The sequence below is a fragment of the Rousettus aegyptiacus genome, unplaced genomic scaffold, assembly GCF_014176215.1.
Source record: "Rousettus aegyptiacus isolate mRouAeg1 unplaced genomic scaffold, mRouAeg1.p scaffold_m13_p_16, whole genome shotgun sequence".
Lineage (NCBI taxonomy): Eukaryota > Metazoa > Chordata > Mammalia > Chiroptera > Pteropodidae > Rousettus > Rousettus aegyptiacus.
Genome location: NW_023416291.1, coordinates 49,715,031 through 49,742,699, shown reverse-complemented (window position 1 = coordinate 49,742,699; position 27,669 = coordinate 49,715,031). Strand labels below are relative to the sequence as shown.

Sequence of the window (27,669 nt, the reverse complement as noted above, 5' to 3'; positions counted from 1 at the left end):
ATGAACAGAAAATACAACTCCGAGAGTGAACCCTTGTGTAAACAATCGTCTCTGAGTGATTATGATGATGATGCAGGTTCATTGCCTACAGCAATGTGGGTGCAGGTGGTGCGTGGGATACCTCTGTACCCTCCTCTCAATGTTGACGGAAACCCGAGACTGCTCTAGAAAAATAAAGTCTGGTTTTTTTCTTATATTTTGTTTTTGTTTCTGTTTTTAGAATTTGTTCTCTTTGCTTTTCAGTTTTGGAGGACTAACTCATGACAAATCTGAAAGCTCAGAGATTCTTTACCTCAGCTGTGTTCAGTCTGCTCTTAAGCCCATCAAAGGCATTCTCACTTCTGTTGCAGTGTTTTTTATCCGTTGAATGTTTTTTTGTGTTTTTTTTTAAGTTTTTTTTCTTAGGATTTCCCTCTCTCTGCTTACACTGCCCTTTTTTTTTTTTTTAATTGCATGCTGCCTACTTTATTGATTAGAGCCTGTGGCATATTGATCATAGTTTTTTTGTTTGTTTTTTTTTAAATCCCCAGTCTGATAATTCCAACATCCCTGCCGCGTCTGCTTCTTAAGATCACTCTGTCTCTTTAAATTGTGTTTGTTTGCTTTTTATACACCTTGTAGTTTTTTATCTTGATAGCTGGACATTATATACTGGGTTAAAAGCAACTGCCAGAATTAGGTCTTTAGTACTGTGATAGTGAGGTATTGGGGAAGGGAAGCCTTATATAGTCCAGTGATGAGGTCTCTGTCTTTTAATGAGCCTATGCCTCCGGGCTGTGAACTTCACAGAGCTTTTCATTCCTCCTCCCACCCACTAGGTGAGACAGGATTGCTGAGGTGCATTGGAGTCAGGCTCTGGTAAAACTCCTGCAGGTTAGGCTCTGGGTAACTATTTTTTACTGAGGGCACACCCTTTTAAGGAGAGCTCAGTGCTCTGGAATATGTCAAAATGGTCCCCTTTTCCTCCCACTGTTGGAAATATGAGAGGATTCCCCACCCTGCCTCCAATATTTATCATGAGAACTTGGTCAAACTTTTGGAAGGAAAATTCACAAAAGTGAGTGGGCCCGCCTATAACTGGGTCCTGCTGGAGTTTTTAATGCTCGCACTTGCCCTCTCTCAATCTCCGATAATTCATCAATTATTGTTCAGATTTTCCCATCCCAGCAGTGGTTCTGCAGTTTTTGACTTGTGAACCTCTGGTCTGATCGCTGAGACTGCCCGCATTCTCCTGGAGGCTGAAGTTTGCCCCGTTCAGCTTTTCATTTATCAGATCAGAGCGGCAACAATTAAGCTCCGTATGTGCAGGACTGGAAACCAGAAGTCTTTACTAATTCTTCTTTTATTCTCGCTCTTAGACATTATATATGCAATCAAACTATGCTCCTAGAATTAATATTTTCAAATTTCTTATTAATTATTCTATGGCAAATGGTCTGCATAGATTCGAGGAATGCTGCATTCTATAACCTTGTCTTAAGTATGTTTATTAGATGCTACACTATACTAGAAACATCTTCTTGAATTTTGCTATATTAACCACAGAATATTTTTACCTTAACAATGATAGCTTTTAAACTATTTTTAAACAGTTGAGATTTCTGTTTCTTAATTTTTCAAGGAAAAAAAAACATAATCACCATACCGATATTTAAAAGTTTCATCAAACTTAGCTACACTAGGCCCTAAATGCTGTTCAGTACTCATGGTATTTATCTCTAGTGAACTCCTACCATGCTTTCTCCACCCTCCTTTGTTTCTCTTTCTATTACACCAGACAATTATCTTTGACTCTTACTTTAATTGAGCTTCTTTTCTCCTGTTCACATGGCCTATAAAACAAATAAAAAAAAAATTATTACTCCTCCCACCTTATCTCAAATATACAGTCACAATCACCTTATATCTATCTTTCTTTAAAATTTTTCTTATTCATTTTTTTTTTGCTTTCCAATTTTTCTGCTAACTTTTTTTTCTGAATTGAAAACAGTCTCTTGATTTTTCTCTAATTCAATTTAGTTTTATTCAAGTTAAACTTATAGAACTTTAGTGAATTATCCTTCTTAGAGGACTGTGTTAATTATAATATAGCCTATTCGAAATTTTCAAACACAGTATATTTTGTACTGTAAAAATTGCTATCTCTTCATCTATATTAAAGATCACTACTACATGTTTCTAGTTTTCTTTCTGGTGCATTTTTGAGTTCTTCAAAAATAACTTAGTCCATATAATCTATCCACTGTTTCTGAATATATTCTTTCCTTTCCCATGACTTTTTATTATATTAATATCTTTCCTCTTACACATGACTTAAAAAATTAATAAATTTCAAGTGGATTAACAACTTACATATGAAAAGCAAAATGTTTTAATTTCCCAGAAATAGGTCTAGGGAAGAATTTCTTAGACTTAATATATATGTCATAAAAATAAAGACTGATGAATTGGACTACATCAAATCAAAAGTATCTTTTTATTATGAAAAAAAAACATAAGGGATAAAAAGATAAGCTATAAACTGGAAGAAAATGTTTTCTTCATATACAATGAAAAAAGTTTTAGTTCGCAATATATAGTGTTCCTGTCTATTTGGTGAGAGAAACATAAGCCTCACAACAGTATATTAGGCTAAAGTCGTGTTCAAATATTTCACAATAGAAATATGTGACTAGATGATAAAGATTTTAAAAAATCAACTTTTGTTAATCTGGAAAGTACAAATTATATACCATTAAATGAATACCATTTCATTTTTACCAGATTGAAAAACAAAATAATGAGCACCCAAAAATATTTTTGGAGAAATATCAGGGGTTAATAAAGGATAGAGCAATTGACGGTATAAGCCAGACTATAAACTGAAACATTCTCAAAAACAATTTGAGATTACCAAGTAAAGTTACAAATATGCACTTTTAGTCTTAGAAACATGTTTGTGTAACTGTGTACAACAATGCACATACCAGCATTATTTCTAAAAACAAAACACTAGAAAGGACCCAAGTGCCTCTTAGCACTTGAATGGATAAGAATTTTATAGAGTCATATAATGAAATGCTGTTCAACAGTGAAAATTAATGAACTGCCTTCATATTTATCAACATATATGAACCTTAAAAACATATTTAATTAAAAATATTAAAGTCACAGAAGAGTATATACGCATAATTACATTGAAATTAAGATCATCTGTGCAAAATTTTAAATCAAGTAAAGCTACATACATATACTGGAACACTGTGAAACATAAAAGGATAAATAAAAATTTTTATAATGATAAATAACAAAAATTTTTATAAGGATAAATAACAAAAATTTTTATAATGATAAATAACAAAAATTTTTATAATGATTTTCTGGGCCTGGAAGGACAATCTCTCTAGAACTGAGCCAATGAAGAATTTGATTACAATGGTAATATTATTGCATTTAATATTGGTAGTGGCTATAGGTATTTATTTTATTATTGTCTTGAAATATATGCATTTTTACATCTTTTAAATGTATACTCATGAAAAAGAATAAGAGAGGGAGAAAGAGAAAAGGAAAATAAGGAGCAAAAACTTTAGAGCCAGCTGGGCTGGATTTAACTTTTGCTTTTGTAACTGGTAATGGCAACCCTGGGCAAATTACTAAGTTCTTCCGGGTATTTTTCTTATATATTAAATGGGTGACAACAGCTATCTCAAAGAGTTGTCATGAGAAAGAAATGAATTAAAATAGTAAACCATTTTAGAACAGTGGCTAGCAGCTAGTATGTAAGTTCTTATTTTTAATTATGAAAGAAAATCTTACCTATATATTTTATATTATTTATGTAGACAAACAATAACTTGAACATAATAGAAACACTAAAAGTAATAAATTTATTTTTAAAAATACTATTACAAAAAAAAAAAAACTACACACACACACACACACACCCCAAAAATACTTTGGCTGCCACTTAGGTTTCCAAATTCTTCAAAATTGAGTATGACTCCTTCTGTTGGTTCTTCAGAGACAATTTCTTTTCCACTATATGTGCTATTTCATTTATACAGAATTCTCTTCACTTAGCTCTTTACATCTTTTGTTCACCCTAGTGGGTTAATTCTGGATTAAATGTCCCTTTGTAAGGTGGCCCTGCACAACTTCTCTTACCAACATGGCAATCTGTATGAGTTTGATGATATTCTTTTCATAGTATTTTTCACAGAAAATCGTAGGATTACTTATTCATTGTCTCCTTCCTCCCAACACACAGTTATCTGAGTTTTATGGAGTCAGGAGCTATTCAGTTTTGTTCACCATTGTAGCCTCAACGCATCTAGTACAGAGTATATGCTCAGTAAGTATTCATTAAATAAATAGATGAATATATGAAAGAACAAGAAAGTAAATTAAAAACTCTGCCCTTAAATATTGTTGGATATTTAACTGCTTTGTAATTTAATTAAATTTTTTGATTATTTTTTTCTTTAATTATCTAACTTCATGTAAGTCATGATTTTTTTTTTTGAAGAGTAAAGAATTGTTATTTGACAAATATATTGCCAAATACAACTGACTTTGTTAACAGAAGGTTTCAGTAGAATGGCCCTAAAAGTCCATATTGGTCTGCTTTATAAAGCATTAAAATGTGTAATCATTTTTTCTTTAGTCTATGAAGAATGCTTCAGACAAATAAGAATAATAAATACAGTATAGTTTGATAAGTGGTGCCCTCCACCATTTAAAAAAAAAATTGTTTATGTGGGAAGGTCACTTGATATAAGCAATATTAAAACTTTTTGCAAAAGTCAAATTAAAGACATCTACGAAGAGAAAACTAGCAGAGTAAACCTTTTGAGCAACAGTTATTAAACACTAAATTTACACTTCTAAACTACTTTTATATGATAATCTAACATGGTTAGTGATTTTGAAACAGTTAATGTACTTAAAAGAAAGTTGTGAATATTTGTTCTTATTTTTAAATTGGAAGTTTAAAGCCACTTAAAGTGGTCAGAATTGCCTTGAAATTAGAGTGGGGAGTGAGAAGAACTTATAAATTGATGCAAATTTAGTATTACTTACAGATTCTGTTTTCTCTATTTTCCTGTCTTCCTTCCCCTCATCTCAGGGAAGCTATAACTGTATTTTCACCCATCAACAAAAATACACTTTCACCCAGTCTAAACTATTTGAATTTCAAGAGAATGAAGCATCTTCAATTATTTATATCTTACACAAAATGTAAACACTATTTAATAAGAAAAATGTAAATAGGCGAAGTATATAAATAAAAATTAACTTAAATTGCCATACCAAAGAATAAGTAAATAAATAAGACTACTTTTAAATTAAAGAATCCAGCGCAAATAAGTGTATATACATAAACTAAATATTTTTGCATTATTTTGGACTTTTGGAATTTTGATCTTATTTAGGGGAACTTCATCTTATTAATAAACAATATAATAGTCTATATATTATTGCCATGATTATAACTATTAGATTTTCTAGGATTTATCTCCATTTAAAATAATATTTTCCATTGTCCCCAATGTTGTCACCATCACATTCATTCCTGCGAGATGCACAATGTGTTTGTTATTACAAACATCAGTACTATGATGGAATGAACATCAAAGTTATACAGGAAAGATAATATGTACATAAAATCAATCTGACCACACCCTAGCACTTCGTGTTCTTACCACAATTTATAATTGGTAACATTTCGTTTTCGCAAAACATAGAAGCAGCCAACACAAGGTATATCTAAGAGCTTTCATATAAAACAAGAGGAGCTCTGCCTATCACAATTTTTGTCTCTCAAACAGGATTACTGAGATGAAATAAAGTCAAGCAGCTTGCTCCATTGAGTATTTAAGGGTGTCTATCATAACACTGATAAGAGTTAAGTATGAGAAAGGAAAGAAAATCTCACAGGTAGTATTTAGAATAAACAAGAAGTAGAGCTCTCAAGCTGTCATGCTTAGCATTTTCCTAAGGGGCCTTTGTTTTTGCTCAGGGCCTAACTGTCTGAAACACTTTTTTTCTGTATATATGATAAGTCAAATTTAATATAACTCTTCCTATGAGAAACAAACCTAAAGAGAGAGATAAATAAAATTGCTTAATTTGAAATATGACAACAAAAAGAATATCCCAATGTTTTCCTGGGTCTTCTAAGTCTGCATGCTTGGCAGGCTATCATATATAATATAAATGAATATTGAAATCAAATCATACATTGTGAACATTCAGTTAATTTAGTTGCTGTCATATTTGTCTCTGAAAAACATGAGAAGGGAAGTATTTATTTTCTATAGTTAAATAAAATTAATTATTGTAATGTATTCTCATGGAAATATATTGTTCTAATTATGTGTTAGACAAAGGTATATGCTAGAAATTATTTGAACTTCCACTTGAATTTTTATTTCTTACTGAAAATTACATCTTTCCATATCTGCTTCTTAGTTACCTGTGGTTTGAAAGACATTTTCCTACTTCTAGTTAGTGTCATACTTGAACACTATAATAAAACAGACATTCAGAGTTGGAAAAATAGGTTCCTGTGAGGATTAACAATTTAAGAAAAAAGGGAAAAAACTTATTAAATAACTAAATACATCTTAAACAAAGCTGGGACATTAAATAAAAAATTTATTTAATGCTACCACCTGATTTGATTACTTAAGTTTTAAAAAATATTTTATTATAAAATTATAATGTCAATTAATTTAGACATTTCAAGAATTAAAATAAAATTAGAAATAAAGTATTAAAATAAAATTAGAAATAAAAAATAACACTAAATTCTGTTTACACATAACCTAAAAACGTTCTCTAAACATTTCCATGTACATACTTTTATTCTTTCATTTGTTTCATAAATAGAAATGTCATATAAGAAAAAGGTAAGTTTTAAATGGTTAAGCTAAAATTCGGTTGTTAGTGTCAGTAAAGTTCTCTCCAAAAATAATTTTTCAAAACAGCACTTACGATAAAAGTTATCTAAAAAAACAAACATAAAAAGACAGAAATATGCAAAGTTTGGTAAATAAAGAATATGAATGTAAATAAATATATTTTTAACACCTCTTTATTTTCATTTAGGAGACTAGAAAGAAACATAAACATACGGGATACTTTTTTTCTGTCCCACTGAAACTATATAATGAAAAGATTAGTCAACCCTCCCTGACTGCTGTGAGAGTCCAACTGAATAAAATGCATTTAGCTTTTATAGTCCTTTAATACTTGACTGAGGACAACCTCAAAATTAGTATTTTTTAAAGTATTTATCTTAAAATCTTCCCTATATGAGTAAAATGAAATCTTGTAAAGAACACTACACTATAGAGAAAAAACAAGATTATAAATAAATATGTGTGTTTCTGAATCTCAGATGTAAGTGTTAATTAATTGAATTACTTTCAATGGGTAACTCAACCTTTTAATATTTTCCTGAAATTGTTATAGAGAGAGTAAATTTGGATGACCACAAATATGAGGATAGACTAGGAATTTGAAAATTCTGGATGGAAAGACATTTAAATCTGTTTTAATTTCCTATTGTTGCTGTAATAAATTATTACAAACTTACCGGCTTAAACAATACAAATTTATGATCTTACAATTGCTAGGTCAGAAGCCCAAAATGGGTGGCACCAGACTTAAAGTTAAGGTTTCCTTGGAGTGGGGTTACTTGTGGAAACTGTAGGGCAGAGTGTGATTCTTGCCACTCCGTCTTGTAGAGGCTGCCTGTATTCCTTGGCTCATGGCGCATCCTTCTACCTTTGAAGCCAGCACTGTGGCCATCTCTCATACTCTTTCTTCCCATTCCCTTTCTACTGTAAGGAACCTGTGATTCTACTGAGATAGCCCAGATAATGCAGAGTCACTTTTCTATATTAAGGTCAATTGATTAGCAAACTTAATACCATCTGTACCTTACTTTCTCTTTGCCATGTAATCGAATATTCACAGGTTCTGGAGATTGGATGTAGATATCCTTAGAGGGGGCGCTATTCTGCCTAACACAAATCTTCAAATTAATTTCTAAGGATAAAATAATACTTCCAATTCTACCTGTTATAGTGAAAAGCAGGTATACATTGCCACAGTGTTTGTTTTGTCAAAATATAGTTTTTCTGACTTGCTAGTGTTTAAGTCCTCATTAGGTAACTCTGAATATCTTCATATGAGCTATTTTTCATTTGTGTGCAAGTCCATGTTTGTCTGCAAGAGATTATTTCAGTGTAAAAATATGCACATCTTATTTTCAACAATAAAATCAAGAAGTAGCATTATATATATTTTTATGTACATTTATGTGTTTTTCTTGTTTAGAAAACTTCCTCACAAAAGATATGTTTTTAAATTGGCTGAATTGGGATAAAAAAAAAAAAGTCAGGTCACATCTATTCTTTTTTATGCCTTTAACATTGTAAAAGTTTTATTTTTAATCAATTATTTTTTTGCCCACTTACTCTAATGCTAGCTATGCTACAGTACTGTAATAAAAGATTTTTAATGAAACTAAGTAAAATTCCATTGGTAAATTTTTATCTAATTATGACATTTAGAATAATCCATATAAACATCAATGAAAACATAAAATTTATCAAGACATTATATTTTATTCTTTTAATTTTATTATCAAAGTTTGTGTTTTCATATTGCTTTTGTTTTCTCACTTGAATGTTAGATATAACTCTTATTTTACAGAGCAAGAGGTGGAGTACTTTATAATTTGTTTTTAGTACATAGATATAAAAGCATGATATAATTATTTTTTAGAGATGTGATCTGCAGTTCATCAACTGGTAAAGAATTAAAAAAAACAAAAACAATTTAGGACATAAATTGTATTTCTTTCAATCTCTTAATTATCTTTTTGAAAATGTATTATGGGGAAGAAGAAGTTGTTGAAAATTGGAGAGAACCATTACTATTACAATCATTATTAGACTGTTGAGTTCCAGGAATCACTTGACGGTGAAATTGTATAGTTTAAAATTCTCCTTTTCCACTCTCATTCAGATATTTTGTAACATTTTATACAAACTATTAGATGTAATATGGCATCTATAGTTTCATTTAATTCTTAAATGCTGAAAACACAGTTGACTAAAAATTATTTATTGGCATGAGCATTCTAAACAATTCAAGGACAAATCCTGCTGCCAGAGGGACTTTGCTAAAGAAAATTAACAATGTCACCATGTAACCTTCCAATATGAGAGACAAAGACATATTGCTGTGGATTCTAAAGAATAACACAAAACACCAGTTATACTGAGCTTTTAAAGGCCTTTAGGCCTGCAGATAGCAAAAACTACAGGTTTGAAAAAGAATGCTGAAATCAGCAAAGGGTAGAATAGAGCGTGTTTGAAGTCAATAGGCCTTTAGTGCCTAGAGTGGCAAAAATGGGACCATTATTGTAACCTAATCTAACCTTAAGGTTGTTCTACTTATTTTTTTTTAAGACAAAGAATAAATTTTAAGGAAAATGGCTACCGAATAAAATTCAACTATACAATTATTTGTCTACAGGTTTCAAAATTACAAACTCATTTAAAAATATCATAGTTCCTCAAATTGTTTTGAAGAAAAACAAAATGCTATAATCCCATTGGTGACTTTGAGCACAGCATCTTTATCTTGTTTACACATTTGTTTCCTTTGATTTCAAGATCCTCTAAAGGAGACTTTCCTTCCTCTGTTCTGAGTCAGTTCTGATCTATCATGCTATTTTCAAATACCCTCAACTCTATAGGGCTTACTTTTATGGCTTTAATTTTCAGTATCACGTTCTTTTCAAATGCCAATAAAAACTAACTTTAAAAACACAAAAGCAGGACGCAGTTGACTATGTTATTTTAATTGGCCTATCTGAAATAAAAATAAAGAAGTTACCAGTAATTGCTCATTTTCGGACCATGAAAATAAGAAAGATAAACAGTTAGGGCAAGGTATTTATTCTACCTTCTAATTAAATTCAAAATGTATCTTAATTTCAAATGTATCTGAAGGAAATTTAAACTTTAGAAACAATGGCTGCATACTAATCATATTTGTTCTAATGGAAGTACTGAGATAAAACAGAATTTTAAATATAGTGTACATGAAAAGGAATATTCACAACGCACACTAATTTTCTCTTACTCCCTTGGGCAACCTGAAGTTAATTATGGTCAAAATAACTCTCCTTTATATATTATTTTGAGAATCAGAAAAAACAATTACTTACTACTACATTTTTTAATTTAAAAATCTTTGTTAGATAAAATGATTGGAAAAAATAATGAGTAATAATAACAGTAAATGAAAAGCCCCAGAGCATAAAAATTTTTCTGTAAATTTTAAATGTGCATAGCCATGACATTACCCAGATGTACAGTTGGAGGAAGGATGTATTTTGACAAGAGAAATTTAATTAAATGTTTCTGCCTGGAAAATATTCTGCAAATAATATCCCCTATACTATTCCACTTCACATTCACGGGAAATACATGATGAATAAAATTTAAAGTTTTGTGTGATTTATGTCATATTATCCACAAACTCTTTGCATCACTCACTCGTTTTAGTTCAAGTCCAGAACCTCTCATTCATTTCATCTTTAATCGAACAAAACACGTGCATTCATAAAGCAGTGGTGAATATCAACAGCTTTGAGCTCATTTTATCTGAAAATATGTCTCTTATTTTCAAGTTAATGCTTTAAATTTTTTTCTGAAATAAAAGATTTTGATTAATTGACCTATTTTAATGTAAAAGCCATACATATCTGGAAGGATTTTTATTTATGTTTTCCCTAAACATTCACTTTCATTTTTCAAAGCAGTATGTTGATTCTCCTGACACACTCTCCAATTTATATGTTCTTAAAGGGTGTAATTTATATTTTCATCAGTACTTTCTCAAATTTTCCCAATTACCAGTTTCCTCCTCAGGATCCAGCTATATACGATGGCATCAATTCTTCCATGACCTAAAAATATACTTCCAAACTTTCAGATTACACCTCCACCAAATGGTATGTTAGAAAAGCAGAAATTCCTCTCTGAAGGAAATTGAAACTATATCACCAAATCATACACTGATATGAAAATGGATACAAAGCCGTTTATTCTTCCTGCATATAAAGCTAAATTAAATTGATTTTAGGCATGGTCATGCACTATGATTGAGTAACAGAATCTTAGTGGAAGTATTAGGTGACTTTTTCTAGGCTTGAGCCATGAAACTTCCTGTACACAATTCTTCTTGCCTTTTTCCTTTCTTTAGACATGATCCAATATGCGTGATGCCCAAGGATCAAAAAATGCAGAGACTCAAGATAAAAAAAAATAACGTAACAAACAAGAAAACCCTTTGATTTTAAATCAGACTAGGAAGAAAGACACAACCCATTCATGAACAATAGTTTTGGAATTTACCTGAATGAAAAATAAACTTGAGTCTTTATGCATTTATTTATTAAAACAGTATTATATGAGCTTATATCAAAATTAGTAACTAGAAATGGCTTGCTGCCCTTACAGGCACCTGGAGTAGGTGAGATTGGCTTAGTGGTTAGATGATGGTGGTAAGAGAATAGATATTGCAATTCGTAAAGCTTAATATCTATGTTATATAATGCAGAGTATTCCATAACACTATTTTCCACAAAACCACTGGAAATTCTGATAACAGAGTATGTGTCTACTGATGCTAACTTGAGGAAAATGTAGTTAAAATAAATATACTGTGTATTAGCTATGATTGGCAGTTTTAGCAAGGCATTATGAGATAGGAGATCTAACAAGAATGGGTTGGTTTTTAATGCATACATGTGAATAGAGAAAAAGTACAAATAAAGAAAATTATGGGTTTGGAAAAGGCTTAGCAATAAATGTTCAATAAGATTTCTCAGTTGGCCACATGTCTGAGTCCTGAGATAAAGATAATTCAAGATAATACTGGCCCATCTGTATCTTTTTCTTCAGTTTACCTCAAATTAGCCAAAATTAAGTGGAAAGAGGAACATAAAATTAATAGAGCAAATAAATAAGGCAGACCTGAGAATTATGAACCACTAAAATTTTGTATGAATCTACTGGCACATTTGAAATTCCTACAAGCATAGAGATCAGAAATGTACTATATTTTGAGGAAATTTGTCAAAGAAACAAAATCCAGAATAAAAAAAACTTTGACTTTTTTACTGCAAATCAATTCTTGATGTTCAGTGTTGCGCAAATAAGAACACTTTAAAAACTCTACATTATCAAATAGGTAATTTGCTCCAAATTACACCCACTTCAGATGTAGCTTTGGAAAGTAACAAACAAGGAAGAATCTGTCAGAAAGAAGGTAAAAAATAAAGAGATCCAATAATCATAAAGAACAATGTACAAAGAGGAAAATTAGGATCTCATTAAGCTGATTCTATAGCAGTCAAAGCAGAAGTTCTTAACAATACTTGTACTGTAGTATTTCATTATTGCTCCAGAAAAGTGATTTCAATGTGTCTGTCATTCTCTACTTTTCCAGATGAGGATTTTTATTACATTTACCTAGTCTGCCTCCTTAGTTATATAAACTAACTAAGTTATATAGTAAAAATCAGATAAGAATCATTCGCTTTACGGGTTGTTAGACATTTAGAAACTCACCAAGGCCAAATAGAAAGCACAGAGATCTTGAATTTCGAGTTGGGTGCAATAATTGGATGTTTTTGTTTATCTTCTTTAAAAAGGGATTAATTTTATTCTCTGGGGCCAAGAGTGAATCTGACATTTTGTGACCAGATCAGTTATCTGGTGGGGGACAGGATATATGTTCTCTTCTTGGAGAATCAGTTACAGAATATTTGCTAGACTCCTTTGCATTTGAATGTAGTTGAATTATAGCCAATAGAATACAAGCAGAATTGATGTAAACTACTTTTAGGACTGACCTTTAAAAACCTCTCATGTGCATTTGACATAATTTTTCTCTTCTGCCAGGTTAATTCAGATGAGATGATAATGTCGAAAACCACATGTTGAAGATAGCGGACCTAAAAATTAGAACTTCCTTACTCCTTGAATTATCACTTTGAGAAACATCCACTTAAAAAGGTATTTACATGAGTAAAAGTAAATCATAAAAAATAAAGTAAAAATACAAATACAAATAAAATATAGATATAACATAAATATAAATACATAATTAAATAAAATAAATGAATACTAAATAATAAAATGTAGTTCTATGTTCTGTCTTCTTATATAGGTCTAGTTACAGTCTTTACCTTACCTAGTTCATATTGGTCACTACTAGACATATGAAACATTAAAATATAATATATAACTTGTAGTTATGTCAAAACCACCTCATGATAAATTTATAGATTCAATCTAGGTTTTTATTCCATAGAGCATCTTAAATTAATCCATGCAATAAAACGAATGATTCTAAATAGCTATTTATGGCTAAGACTGAGCTAGTACTGGAGATAAAGCGGTGAATAAGACAGAAATCTTGTCTTGAAGAGGCTTAGAACACCATTGAATTCAGATAAATAAAACATAATAATAGAATGTGGAAAACGCTACCATGAAGTGAGTAGAAAGGGCATCTGAATAAATGCTAAATGGTAGAACTTCAAAGAGAAATGGCTAAATCTAAGCATTAAGAATGAATAGGAGTTATCCAAGCAAGGTTAATTGGGAGTAGGAAGTAGACAGTGGATATAAAAATCTGTAAATATAACAGAAAATTAGATTATGACATATGTCATATTAAAGAGTTGTGATGTTTTCTAAAGACAGAAAGACACCATTTATAGGTTAAAATCGGAAGAGTAATAGTATTGAATTAGTACCCTAGAAAGATCACTTATGACTGAAACCTTTGAAAGTATGTTACAGAAGAGGTTACTTTTCAGCTGCAACATATTGATAGATTGACTTCCGACATGCAGGATTCTTTGGGATAGTATTTTAATGAAATATAATAACTGTGTTCAACCTTCAGTTGGTCTTGCAGTGTCAAAAATATCATGACAAACCTCGTAAGGGCAAAGTCTCTAATGACTTTATATATTAGTTATTAGAGACTAATTTGATAATATTTTTGCTAATCTTGAAACGTCGATAAGTATGAGGATGTTTATTAAGATCTGACTAGCTACAGGTACGTGAACAAAGTTGCCACAATTTTCTATGTGAATAAATAAAATGAATTTACCTGCAAAGGTAGTTTTGAAAGTGGAAGTATTAATTGTTAGAATTGTAAGGAACCAGTGAAATCACCTAGCTGAAAACTCTATTTCTTAATTAGGAAATCTCCAAGCCCTTGACACTTCATTTTTGTATTTGTATTCATCTCACCTTTAATATTTTTTTCAGTAAACATAACTGGTTTGAGGTCACCATGCAATGTTCTGAAAATTCCATGCTGCTTTCGAGCTCCAATTCTCTAACAAACTAACTCTTTAAAATATAGTAGCAACATGGAGGTAAAGGCTCTCTAGAAGAAATCGTGAAATTTTACTCATGATATATTAAACATCATACCCGTAAATATCTCCCAATTGACTAAATTTGTCACGGAGAGTGTGACTGTCTAATTGCCTCTTAATTCTCCTTCTCACCCATCGCAGCATACCTTTATAAAAAGTGGAAGGAAATTTCTTTCGCTGACAATTAAAGATAGAGAACTTTATGTTATTGATTTTTTTCAGGAACCATCCAGGAAAGTAATATCTCCTTCTCCTTCCCAGAGATTTGTTTACTTTCCAGCATGACGATAAGGCCTCTTTATCATATATGAGAACAGATGGGTCACCAACAGCCCTAGGTAAGGTCGGCATTGCCTAATGTCCGAATCCTTCTGTAATGCACTCCACTACAATCGCATGGAACTATCCGTCCCTCACTGTGTTTCTGTTTGGAAATCAGGGCTTAAGAAACCACTAAAAACCTCCCATGTGCATTCTACATAATTTTCTCTCTTAATTATATATTACTTTGGCTCCTACTTTTATGAATGAGTTATAAGTGGTCTTTGTCACTGTCACAGGGATCTCATATCTTCTCAGTATAGTTGACCCTGGACAACACAGGTTTCAATCGTGCAGGTCCACTTATATGCATACGTTTTAGTCAATATTTTGGAAAAGTTTTTGGAGCCTTTCTTACTACCGTGAAACAATCATATCAATTACATTAGGCTACCATAAAGCAATCATAGTGCTGCTGCTTCGTTATCAGTACATAAATTTTTATACCCGTAAATAAATATGAATTTCTTTTTAACAATTATATTTTCATTTTTGATGTCTAGTATTAATAATACTTATAACATCTCCATATAAGACGATATTGATGTAGGTACTGACAGATGATTCATCTTATAAACAGATTATGTAAACTTATGGTATCAATAAATACAGGGCAATACCGTAGCTATATTTTCTTTGTCTTATGATTTTCTTAGTAGCATTTTATTTATTGTAAGAATACAGCGTACAATACATATAACATACAAAATATGTTAATTGACTCTATGTTATCCGTAAGGCTTCCACTTAACAGTAGGTTACTAATAGTTAAGTTTTAGGCTGTCAAAAGTTATACATGGATTTTTGACTACATGGAGATCAGCACCCCTAACTCCTATATTGTTCGAGGGTCAATTGTATATGTATATAACATTATGACAGGCTCGTATGTTAACTAGCAAATAAGACAAAATCGCAGACCCTTCACAGTTTTTGATTTAATAACTACCTTCAGATGCATTCCAGATCCTCCCAGATGTGATCTTTAAGGCCTCTGGGATTTTCTCTCTTAATTATATAATCTATTTTGTTGTTGTTGTTCTGGTTGTTATATACTCACATCGACTTTTTCCCAATAGTAAGCTACCGAAAGGCAGAATCATATCGATGGTGAGAAACGTCTCCATTCTTTTGGCCCTTAGGAAACATTCAATAAATACTGAGTTTTATTAATATAAATTGAACTAGACTTCTAAATGTTTTGGAAAAGTCTGAAATTTTCTTCTACTTTGTTTTGCCTCATTTTCACTTTTGACTTTTAATCATTTCTATGTCATATTTCTTTAGATACAGTATTTTTCCCCCAATACATTAAAAATTGCAAGAGCATTTGAATTCAGTAACATTTGTTTCAGAAGAATCAGGTCTGCCACGTCTGTTCTTGTTTTAAATCAGAGTTAACGATTTTTCATCCCAATCAATACTTTCTGATCTAGCTATAAGGTGGAGCTATTTTTAATATCTAAACAAGTTATATATCTTTCTAATTTTTATATTTTATGAATAGTTTACATAGTTTTTAAAGGTATGCTGTGAAAAAAAATTCTCTTATAAACAAATATATTCCCATGAAAGGGACTGAATAAAGTGCCTGCAAGGATTAATACAATATTTATTGACTTTAAATGTTTAAGTAGTAACATTTGACTGGCACAGTTTGCTTTAATTTATATCAGAGATTATTATACCATCAAGCGCCCTATTATACTTCTTATTTAGATGTGCATTAGGCTGAAGAGCCTCTGAAAAATAAATGTGTTTAGTTAGAAGTATTATAATTCCCTGTCAAAATACTTTTTCTTCTGTTTTTAAAGGAACCATGCTTTGTATGTTTGACCTGATGCTATTTAAATAGGCTAGTTAATCAAAAATTTAGACCACTACACATGTATTGAAAACAAATCTGTATTAACCTTTGAACTTCATCCTGTCTATGAAATTTCATTCATGCTATAGTTTTTTCATGCAAAAATGAGTATCAGTATTCTGTAAATGAACATATTTTCAATAATAATCTAGTTTTCATAATATTTCAGCTCTGCTTCTTTATATTATTTCTACAAGATAATCAGAAAAGCACAGGCATTTGTGTTTATGTGTATTTGACTATTAAGTATGTGTTTGTGAATCATAGCTTGTTAGAGTGTGTATGTGAATGTGAGTGTGATGTATGGGTATATGTGTATTTTACCTTTTTAATTTTTTAACTAGCAAGAACTAAATTTGATCTAGTGTTTGTTGTCATTTGGTTTGTAGAGGAGAAATACATTTCACTTTAAGGATGAGGCACCAGAAAATTCTTCACAGAATTTAAAAAATATTTATTTTTGCTAGTTCAGGAAAAACTAAGGAAATTCGAGTAACATTAACTCTTTATTAGTTGGTTGTAACCCATGACCTAGTAAAAGCATGCCTTTTTCCTTAACTCCTTAGGCTCTTGCTGTGTTGGGTAATTGTCTCCTATGTTTTCTATCACAAATATTTCCTTTACTGATTGAATTCACCCCAACACAGATGTTTACTACTTCATTCCCAGAAAGATAAATAACTTTCTCTTAAAACGCAAACTAAAAACTTATCGTTAACATCCCAGGAGATTTACTCAATTTAAAATAACCATCAGATATGAATTATTAAATTTGGGTAAGAATAAAGTCATACACAATTTAATGTGATTTAAATCACTATAATTATAATAATAATTTACTAAAAATGCTTTTGGTATGAAACATATTACCTTATCTCTCTGGTATCTTCTATATTGCTCTCCTTTGTTTTAGTTTGATGAGAATATACAGGTTTCAATCTCTTCTAATTTAATTTTTCCACTGGACTGCCATGGGCTTGGACTACATCGCTGTGTCCCATTAGGGCGTTACAACACCCAGCATGTGTTCCTTTGCCCATCCTGCAACCTAAGAGGCTCCCAAACCCCTAATTCAAGCCCTTTCTCTGCTTAAAGTTCCTGTCTCTCTCAGTGGCTTATTCTGTCAATAATATTCAAACGCATTCTAGGTTTGAAACCTTAACTGTATCCTTATTCCCCTTTTCTTTAATTGAGACTTGCTTTTACAAAGGACAGTTTTTATGCTGTCTTCCTGTTGAGTGGACCTCTTTACTCAGTCACCCATGACAAGATCTGGAGAGGCTGCTGGCCGTTGTTAGTCTCCTGATCCGAAAACGCAGGGTAAGGGGAAATTTTGTTTCTCTTCTGCTCCCAACACTTCACTTATGAAACCCAGTGCGTGGATTTCCCCACACTTAAAGCAATTCTCTGATACCAGCTGTTGTACAATTTGATTCAATTCTGACACTATCTATGGAGTTAGCGTCAGATCCCACAGGTTAAAAGTTCAGTTCTGAAAGACCTCCCTCACTTCACATGCCAATAGCATGGATTTATTTCTAGGCTCTCTATTCTGTTCCATTGATCTATGTATCTGTTTTTATGCCATTACCGTGCTGTTTTGATTACTGTAGCCTTGTAGTATAGTTGGATATCAGGTATTGTCATACCTCCAACTGTGTTCTTCTTTCTCAAGATTGTTCTGGCTATTTGGAGAAAAAAAAAAATTTGTTTGTTCTTACTTTTCTATTTTCGCTGACATTGCTTCTCTGTCTTAAATTTTAAAAAGATAGTCTCTGCCCTTCCTGGTGCCCAGCAATAATGTAGCTAAGTGAATGAATATGTCTGCTCTGGAGGTCAGTGTGATGAAATCTTTTTTTTTTTTTTTTTTAATCTCAGTTGGTCCAGAACTTAAGCAAGACCCATGGTTTTCACTTACTAGCCCGCTCAGGCCTCAGCAGTATGTACGACAAACACTATGAAATTGTGTCAAACTAAAGGCAAGGATCCCTGATCATACCTCAATAGATTCTGTTACAAACCAACTAGCAAGAAGTCAGTGAGAACTCCTCTCTTTAGTGTTATGTCAAATGTTATCCGTGCTTTAGGTCAAATTCTTCTTCATGCACACATTACTTACTAAGAGATGTGGGTACAAACTAATATCTAAGATTATCTGACAATATGACAATGATATAATTATACCGTTTTATTAAAAGTATTTTATTTCTAATTATGTTATGTGTTCTATCTTCCACAAAGAGATGTGTCTTCCAGAGAAGGAATAAAACTTAAAATGTTTTAGTCTCTTAGCGTGTCAATTCATAGAAAGTTAATATGCATTCAATTAATATTTATCGATTAGGGATATATAAAATATATTAAAATATGATCTAACCAACATGGCAAACTAGAAAGATTACTGACTTTAGTTATAAATGTTTTTCTAACTTAAAAGCAATTACTCTGGGAAAGTTTCTCAGATATTTTTCTCATCTATGAAATGGAATAATACTTATTTTTATAAGGTTGTTGTGTGCTAATTGAATGTAATAATTTATATAAAGCTTAAAGCTTAATGAATAGTGGGTCTATCCCTGCTTGTTCTAGGGACATCAAGGAAGTACTTTAAAATAAATAAGGACTAATGTGTTTAATAAAAGTACTGGACTAATCTGCTCATAAATGTGGTTTACAGCCTACATGTTGACTCCAAATATACGTGGTAGTACAGTAGGCTGTCCCTTTTTTTTTTTTAACATGATCCTAGAATATACCAGCAATGTTAAGAAATATTATTTTTCTAATAAGAACCTTGGAGACATATGAAAACAATGTTGGTATTAAGTATAAGATTTTTATCCATGCTATTTTTTTCTTAACATAACATCATTTCCCACATTCAAACTGCTGTAAAAAAGAATATTCAGAGGCATAGATCAGTGAATTATTGCTCAAATAGGAATGTTATGTGAGCGTTCTCCCTCGAATTTAACGGAATTTTCAGAAATGAGTAATATCTTAGAAATGTCTGCTCAACAGATTTCATATATTTGATTTGTCTGGTGGCTTGGCTTACTCCTCACACATAAGGAAGATGGCTGATTTCTGCACTAACACATAGTCGGTTCGAAGTTACTTCATAAGTTTGCTTAGAATTTTAATATTGATCTAGTCATTCTCTGTAGCATAAGTTTCTTTAAAAAGTTTTTTTCTTGTCCTTGTTTATTTCTCACATTTTTATGTGTTTTAGAGAACTCCTTAAAATTGGAGTTAAAATTGGAGTTATTGAGCACAGACTATATACTATTATATGCTTAATATTTATAACGTCACTTTGAGGTGGCTACTCCTATGTGCCAAAATTCATAAATGAGAAAACTGAATCACAAAATGGTTAAATATCTACTAGCCGTTTTCCTAGATATTAAGCTATTATCTCATTACATCAGGTCTACCTTGCTAATCCTTACTTTATAACGCTGGGTTTGAAAGTCTACACGCTACATTTCTCACTAAGAAGGCCATCTTGTTACATTCTGGCAATAGGGGGCAGTGCAGGAAGGAAATTGAAAAGTAAACAAAGGGAAGATGCGTCTTTCTTTTTCCTGTGCGCTTGCTGTTCTTGCCACCATCACCTCAACAATGGCACTGCCTACCCCCTACCCAGTAGCGGCAGTTGGTCCCAGCCCCCAAGTCCCTTTTCTCTCCCTTCTTGGTACCAGCAGCAACGGGCTTACACTCCTTCCTTAGAAGTCTGACTTCCTTTTGTCCAGGGCTACTCTTTTGACAGTCTGTGTTATAATAATCCCAACCTTTTCCCTGTATTTCCCCTGATATAAGAGTGGTAGAGTCTTCTTGCATTGTTTTTTTTTCTGATTTACCTTAGTGTTTTTCAGTCTTTTTATCTTATTTTATTTTGTTATTTTATTTATTTTATTTTATTATTTTATTTTATTATTTTATCTTACTTAACCTCATCTCATCTCATCTTATCTATCTTACCTTAATTTTATTCTTTCAGCGTATTCGGCACTTGTATGACCAACTCCCTGCTCAGTTCTCTCATTTCAAACATCTAGTTTGGTTTCTGTTTTTCCTGCCAAGTCCCAGATTGATAGACTCTTTTTTGTTCATTTCTTTGAATGTTGGATCTCTTAATTCAGATCCCTTGTGGGGTAAAGGTGAAATTGTACATTTTATAATATTTTTGAATAATTATATATAAATAAACAAATGCAACTTTTTTCTCACATTCTGGATGAGAATGATGCTCAACTAAGTAAGACACCTCTGAGAGCTGATAGTGCTGAAAGCAGACTAGCTAGAATTAGGTGGCTAAATGCCCTTATACCCATATCTGTGTGGTTTTTGGTCTCCCAGTTTCCAAAGCAACACTACGTGGGCCCAGAACCTGCCAATATATTTCAACTCTGTCAATCAAAATCACAATCATACTGATGTGTACATTGCCCTAAATGGCAACCTCCCTTTCCACTCTATCCCAATTTTTAAAAATTTGGACACATATCCAAGATTTAAAAGAAAATTAGACATTAACAAGCATATTAATTCATACTGTATGTGTGTGTGTGTGTGTGTCTGTGTGTGTGTATGTGTGTGTGTATGTGGGTTGGGAGAGCAATGGTCATTCCACATGTCTAGTAATCTTAATTTTAACCAGTTCAACTGAACCATCCAACTTAACCACATTGCACAGAATTGGCTTTGCCATTTACTGGATCTGGTATTTTGAACAAATTACTCAAATTCCATGCCCTCCCCCCCTAAAGTTTCCACAGCTCTATAATAGGCATTTAAAAAATATCCAACTCAAGTATTACGAGTTCAGTGTGTTAATAAATATACAATGCTTAGAATGTCATCATCACGTGACAATTGTTAAATGAATGTCAACCAGTTTTATCGCTATTTTTCCTACTGTACCCTAGACTGACATAGTTTGGAGAAAAATGTACTGGAAAAAAAATAATGTATTCTAAAACATATATATAGGAGATGTCTACAAACTAGAAATCGTTTGTTCAAACATATGGAAAGTACAAACTTCTCAGATAATTTCTCCCTGATACTTGATTTATTAATTGAGTAGAAATAGCCTGTGTATTACTATTTCGCACCTCTGAAGAAGAGTCACTTAGGTAAAAAGAAGCCAGGAAACACTTCTTTCACTTCCCTACCTTTCATTTCATTCTCACCATATGTTCTCGAAAGAAATGTGAAGGCAGATGCCAATGGCGTGTGCATTTTTTATATTCCTTGTGCAAAACAACTGCAGATTAAGTAAGGCTGCTATATCGTTTGTTTCATTTAGGAACATATTCTCGATCCTGTAAAGAGTCTTTTTCTAGTTCTTTGGTAGGACATTGAGCACTGCCTCTAGCTCCTACCCCCAACATACATACCATTGGTCTGTTTTTTTTTCTGAGATTTCTCTGACACTCAAATTTTTTACATGCAGCTCGCTTTTTACTTTCAAAGGTATTTTTATATATTTCATTCGCATTTATCTTGGTTTCCTTCTCCCTTATCAGTAATAGAGTTGAATTCATAAAGCTAAATGCCTCAATGTATTTCTTGAACTAAGGCTAAACTAGGTCTCTTGACCCCTTGCGCTAGCATCTTTCCATTAATGTCTGTGTTAGAAGGACAGGTTCCCCCAGCTACCCAAGTTAGAGTGTTCTTATGAAATCTCTCATAAGCCAACTGGCATAAAGCAAAGAAACTATTTTCATTTTTCACTTTTTTTATTTTGTAAAAGAAAAAATCCTCTCCGGGTTTCCTTAGGTTAACAAAAACAGGCACTAATGTAGGTCTCTTGTAAAAGCGAAGTGGTAGTGTACAGCAAACTTTAGAAAAGTGGGTGAGACCTGTATATTTTTGTCCTTTCCTAGGACAAGAGTCCATAGGTTTTATTAGATTCACATGTGGATATCTGATGAAAACTTGGTCGTAATCATAATTTTTAAGTATTATAAGAAGCTGAGTTTGGAACAGTGAAAAGCATGGGGCCCGTTACTGGTAGATGTGGTGAACACATTTCAAGTCTATTGCGCTACCTCTGTTTACCTGTAGGTAGGAAGTATCCAAGTGATTCAGACTAAAGAGGGCTTTCATTTCCCATCTTCTGTGCTGATCCTGCCCACCAGAGACTTCTCTGAGTATCAAAGAACTGAATGTTTAGTTCAGAACAAATGTTCTTATGATCTTTCAGTGTGATAGAGAGACAGAGATTCAACAAAATATGTCGCAAAACCTCAACTTTGCCAATTGAGTCCTAATCATAAGATACCACTTATTTTTTTTTAATTAAAACATATTTTCTACTAAAAATACAGAAAATAATCATCTGAATATACATTTCCTTTTTCTTAGAGTATATACATCATGCAGCACTAGGTCTGTTCATATGTCATCCTTGAGACTCTTGGACTCTATTTTATATTTCAGAAGAGAGCTCTTTGGCGCTGGCAGCTAAGATACAAAATGGTAGGCAGGATTTGAGAGAAAGCATCCCACACTGAGTTCTCTGAGTCCTTGCTTAATCTACAAAAAACGTAAATTGAAAGACGGTGAAATCTACTTACATAAATAGTCTCACAATGTGATAATTCATAATTGCGATACCCGTGCATTTTATCTAGTGTGAAATGTAATTATCTCTGGAGTTAATATGCCTTTCTTTTTTTCATACTGAAAGTCAGTGTGGTTCTAGAAATCTCTCATTTTTTTAAAAATTTAATTTATTGGGGTGACATTGTTTAATAAAATTATATAGCTTTCAAATGTACAGTTCTATAATACCCCATCTGTATATTGTATGTGTGTTCACCACCCCAAATTAAATCTCCTTCCATCATGGTAAATTGAACTCCCTTTACCCTTTTCTACCCCACCTGGTAATAACTATCCTGTTGTCCGTGTCTATGAGTTTTTGTGTCTTGGTCTTGTTAATTCGTTATTTTCATTTTTATATCCTACATAGGTGTGAAATTATATGGTTCTCAACTTTGACTTATTTTACTTAGTATGATGTTCTCAAGATTCATTCATGTTGTTGCAAATGGCAGTATTGATTTTTCTCTTTTCCTCTCTTTCTCTCTTTCCTCTCTTTCACTTGCTCTCTCTCCCCCTCTTCTCTCTGCATATCAAAAGTTTTTTCTGTAATTTAAAGCATTTTTGTTCCACCAAATTTAATATTTTAATTGTCAAAACAGTATGCTCTCTCAAGACGTAAAATTTTATATGCTCACCTAATCCTCAAGAACAGCAACCGCCACCCTCAAAAGAAAAACAAATAAACAAAAGCATGGTAGGAAGAGGGAGACGCAGAGACACTGTATTTCCTAAATAACTCTTATGTTCTTGTTTGTTACTAATTCTTAAACTGGCCTCATTTCATCCCCATTGAATCTTCATTTCTAGCAACCTTACCATGAAAACTTCTGCTTCAGTAAAAGCTTGGATACATTAAAACCAAGGAAACTCTAAGAGTTAGGTTTATAAAAACAAAACAAAACAAAACAAAACAAAAAACAAAACAAAAAAAACAACCAAAAAAAAAAAAAAAAACCACACATACAAAACAGAAGAAATCGCTCTGTTACATTCTGTTGTATTTTCTTGTATGTTTTAAGCAAAACTCAATTCATCAATTCGCATAAGGGCAGAACATAAAAGTAAAGGATGTTGTCATATAAGTTGGAAATATATCCTCTATAACAGCTTCTGGGGCCAATCTGCATAGAAAGCTCTTGGTGGTTTATTCAGCGTGAGAGCTAATAAATCTATTTGTGAGAACTCCTAAAAGGCAATCATTTCCAGAAAGAGTGAATTCTGGCAAAAGCTATTGTTTTAGCAAATCCAAATGACAAGTGCTTTAATATGACAACAGTCGCAGTTCCAGGGGGCACAGTACATTTTGGAATCATAAAGTAGCAACATGTTCTGTGTGGCAAAACATACTGTGTTTAAATCTGTCCTCCCGAAACTTGATGCTAATGGTTATGCACGATGTATTAAGAAGTAGAGGATGACAGATTATAAACCTACACAGATCTAGTCATTTTGCAAGAAAATCTTTATTTTCTTTATTTTTTTTTCCTTTCATCCATATGTTTGTTACACACACTCTGCAAATTTAGTTAGAAAATCTGCCTCTTGAGAGCGTCTTCACACTGCATTTTTACTTTTCTTCAGAGGATCTGCATTAGATTTTCCAATAATGATAATTTTATTTAATTGATAACACCAAATAAAGCATAAGTATTTTTAAATGAATGAATTAAAATAAACATTTTTTTTTTTTGCTATGTGTAAAAAGTAGTGATTCATGATGCCTAGGAAAGTGAAATTCAGAAATTCAATTTTCATTTAATTTACTTCTTCTGTTGCTACGTTCTGTTTGTCGCTAGATACAGGACATCGAACATTGTAGAAAATAAAAAGTCGATAGTATTTGCCCTGAAATTTAGAATCTAAGAATAGAAACTTGAGACAGAGTCAAAATAGGAAAGCTGTACCAAAGTGAAGTAAACATCGTTAGAGGTAGGGCAGTCAAAAGGAAAACAATATACCATGAACTTGGAAGTAGAGAAAAAAAAAATGGTGTTCATTTAAGAACTGCCAATCTCTCAAACTACATGCTGCAAAATAAGCAGTTATAGTGTGCTTAGATATTTTTCTCGTGGATATATAGAGATAGCTTTTTATTTAGACTCTCCGATCCTTGCTTCAATCCATGCTGCAGAGAACTGCCAGGAAAAACGCACCGAATTTTTGAAGGCATTCCTTCGTACACTGTAATCTGACTCCCTTTTTTGTGACATTTAGTCTAAACTTGTCAGCCAGTCTTTGAGAGTCAGTCCTGTATTGTGTGACTCCACTGTCCCTAATGGGTCCGCTCTTTCCAGTCAATAATCAGTCCAATTCTCTGTGACCTACTTTCTTAACCTAAAGCGCTCAGCTTTCTCTGCATTACCTGTCACTAAAGTCCAGCTTGACACTCACCTCTTCCGCCATCTGGCCACTATGCTCTTAACAGTTACCGAGTTATGCACAGGTTTGCTTATAGATTGTCAGCTCCTGTTTCTTTTGCATCCTCAATTAGAAAATGTGCTGCTTGAGGAAACCTATGATATATTACATCTTCACATCTCTTAAAATGCCCTGAATAGAATATGTCTCTGCTATAATCTCAAAACCAATTCTGTGTGATTAAATGACAAATGAACATACTATGTTTCTTAGGCTAGTTCTTCCAGTAATAAATATGTTAATAATATGTTTATTATATTAAAGATAAGTGATGGATTAATAAAAGCAAGTGTGATTCTATCTACATTAACCCTGCAATTTTTATCCTTAAGAAAGTTTTTGGAATGTGACATTTGTGTTTAAAGTAGACTTCCACTGAAATGTTTTCCCTAATTATCCTACATTCAATTCCATCCTAATTACTGTGAAGAGAGGGATGAGTTTCCTCTCTTACAATTTTCAGTGGAAAATAATACAAGTGAGAATCCTCAAGTGTATTCTCTTGAATACAAGCAGATATATATATACACAATATTGGGTTTGGCTAAAAATATTTAACAACAGGTTCTTATGTTATAATTAGAACACCACTTTATCAAACCTATTTCTTCATAAATGACTCTTATATGCAAGCAAACAATTGTATTTATTTATTTTTAGGAACCTAAATTATTTCAGGTACTATTTAACCTGATGAGGAAGAGTCACAATTTTCCTTCGTATGTCTAGAACATTAAATGCTGTAAAATGGGGTTAAGATTTAAACCTTGATCACTTTGCTTTCAACTCCCATCATTTTTTGTCCTTCTTTTGACCTTTCTGTTTTTGTGCTCAAAGTGATGAAATGATAATAAAGAATATCTCATGGATGCTGAGAAAGTTCTTACATACAAAATTGCTCATAAGCGTTTGTTAGGTTAGGTTTTCTCTCTCTCTCTCTCTCTTACTGTGGATCTATGTTAAATAATGAATGGCAATCATCTGTCTCTAGTTCACAGAGAAAAATAGAGATTAGACTCATTCTTATCTGATATACGTTTCTCTAGCAATTCTCACATTTCACTTAGAATAAAATTCAAACTCATTAGCCGTCTTTTATTCCACTTCTCCATTGCCATCCTCATAGGCACTAGACCCAGCTCCAATTTTTTGCAGTTTTAAAAATATGACCTGACCTTTCTCACCAACCTGTACTCTTCTCTCTGCCTGGGATTTCTTTCCATTTTCCTCCTAATTGCTAAATTCAAAGCTCTTCTCAAGAGCTGCTTTCTCTTCTGCAACAGGCGTGGGTCACTCTCTGGCTTCTGCTGCTACCTTGGTTCTGTTCCCTTCACAGCACGCCCAGTGAAGCCACAGAAAAGGTCCCTGCTACAGAGTGGGAGTGGCCATAGATAGCCCCAGGCTGAGACAGGGTCTGGAAGAGATGTACTGGAGTTTGAGGAACCAGATTTCACACGGGCAACCACACAACAAGCCCAGGTGACAGCAAGAGTGAAATCCATGAAGAGCCAGTCAGTAAAGCAAAACAGAGCCCGAGTGAAAAGCAGGCAGGGAAAGCTGTGTGAATACTAGATAGATCTTCGACAGGTTCTGGGGGTCATTAGGGTCATTATCTGGGAATGTGAGAATATCCTTTGTCATCAAAAACCAGATGTGTCTACAAGAGCCCGGCTTCAGATACCCTCACAGCTTTGTGGGGAGCCAAGATAGATGATTGATCTCAGCAAGCACAGCTAGCCGCTGCTGAGAAATTCAAAGTTCAAGGTGAAGCAGTCTCAAATGTTGAAGAAAAAACACACAAACTCCAACCGTAGAGGAGGAAAGTAAAGAGGAAAAGGCTGATGAAACAGGTGTGGAAGTTAAGGACATGAAACTGGTCATGTCACAAGAAACTGTGTCGAGAGCAAAGGCCGTCCTTGCCCTGAAATGCAACAGCAATATTGTAAATAGTATTATGGAATTAACAATATAA

The 27,669-nt window shown here is 32.6% G+C and overlaps 1 pseudogene; it reads left to right on the top strand.

Moving 5' to 3' along the window:
• LOC107510151 lies at positions 1-27,669 on the top strand (annotated as a pseudogene).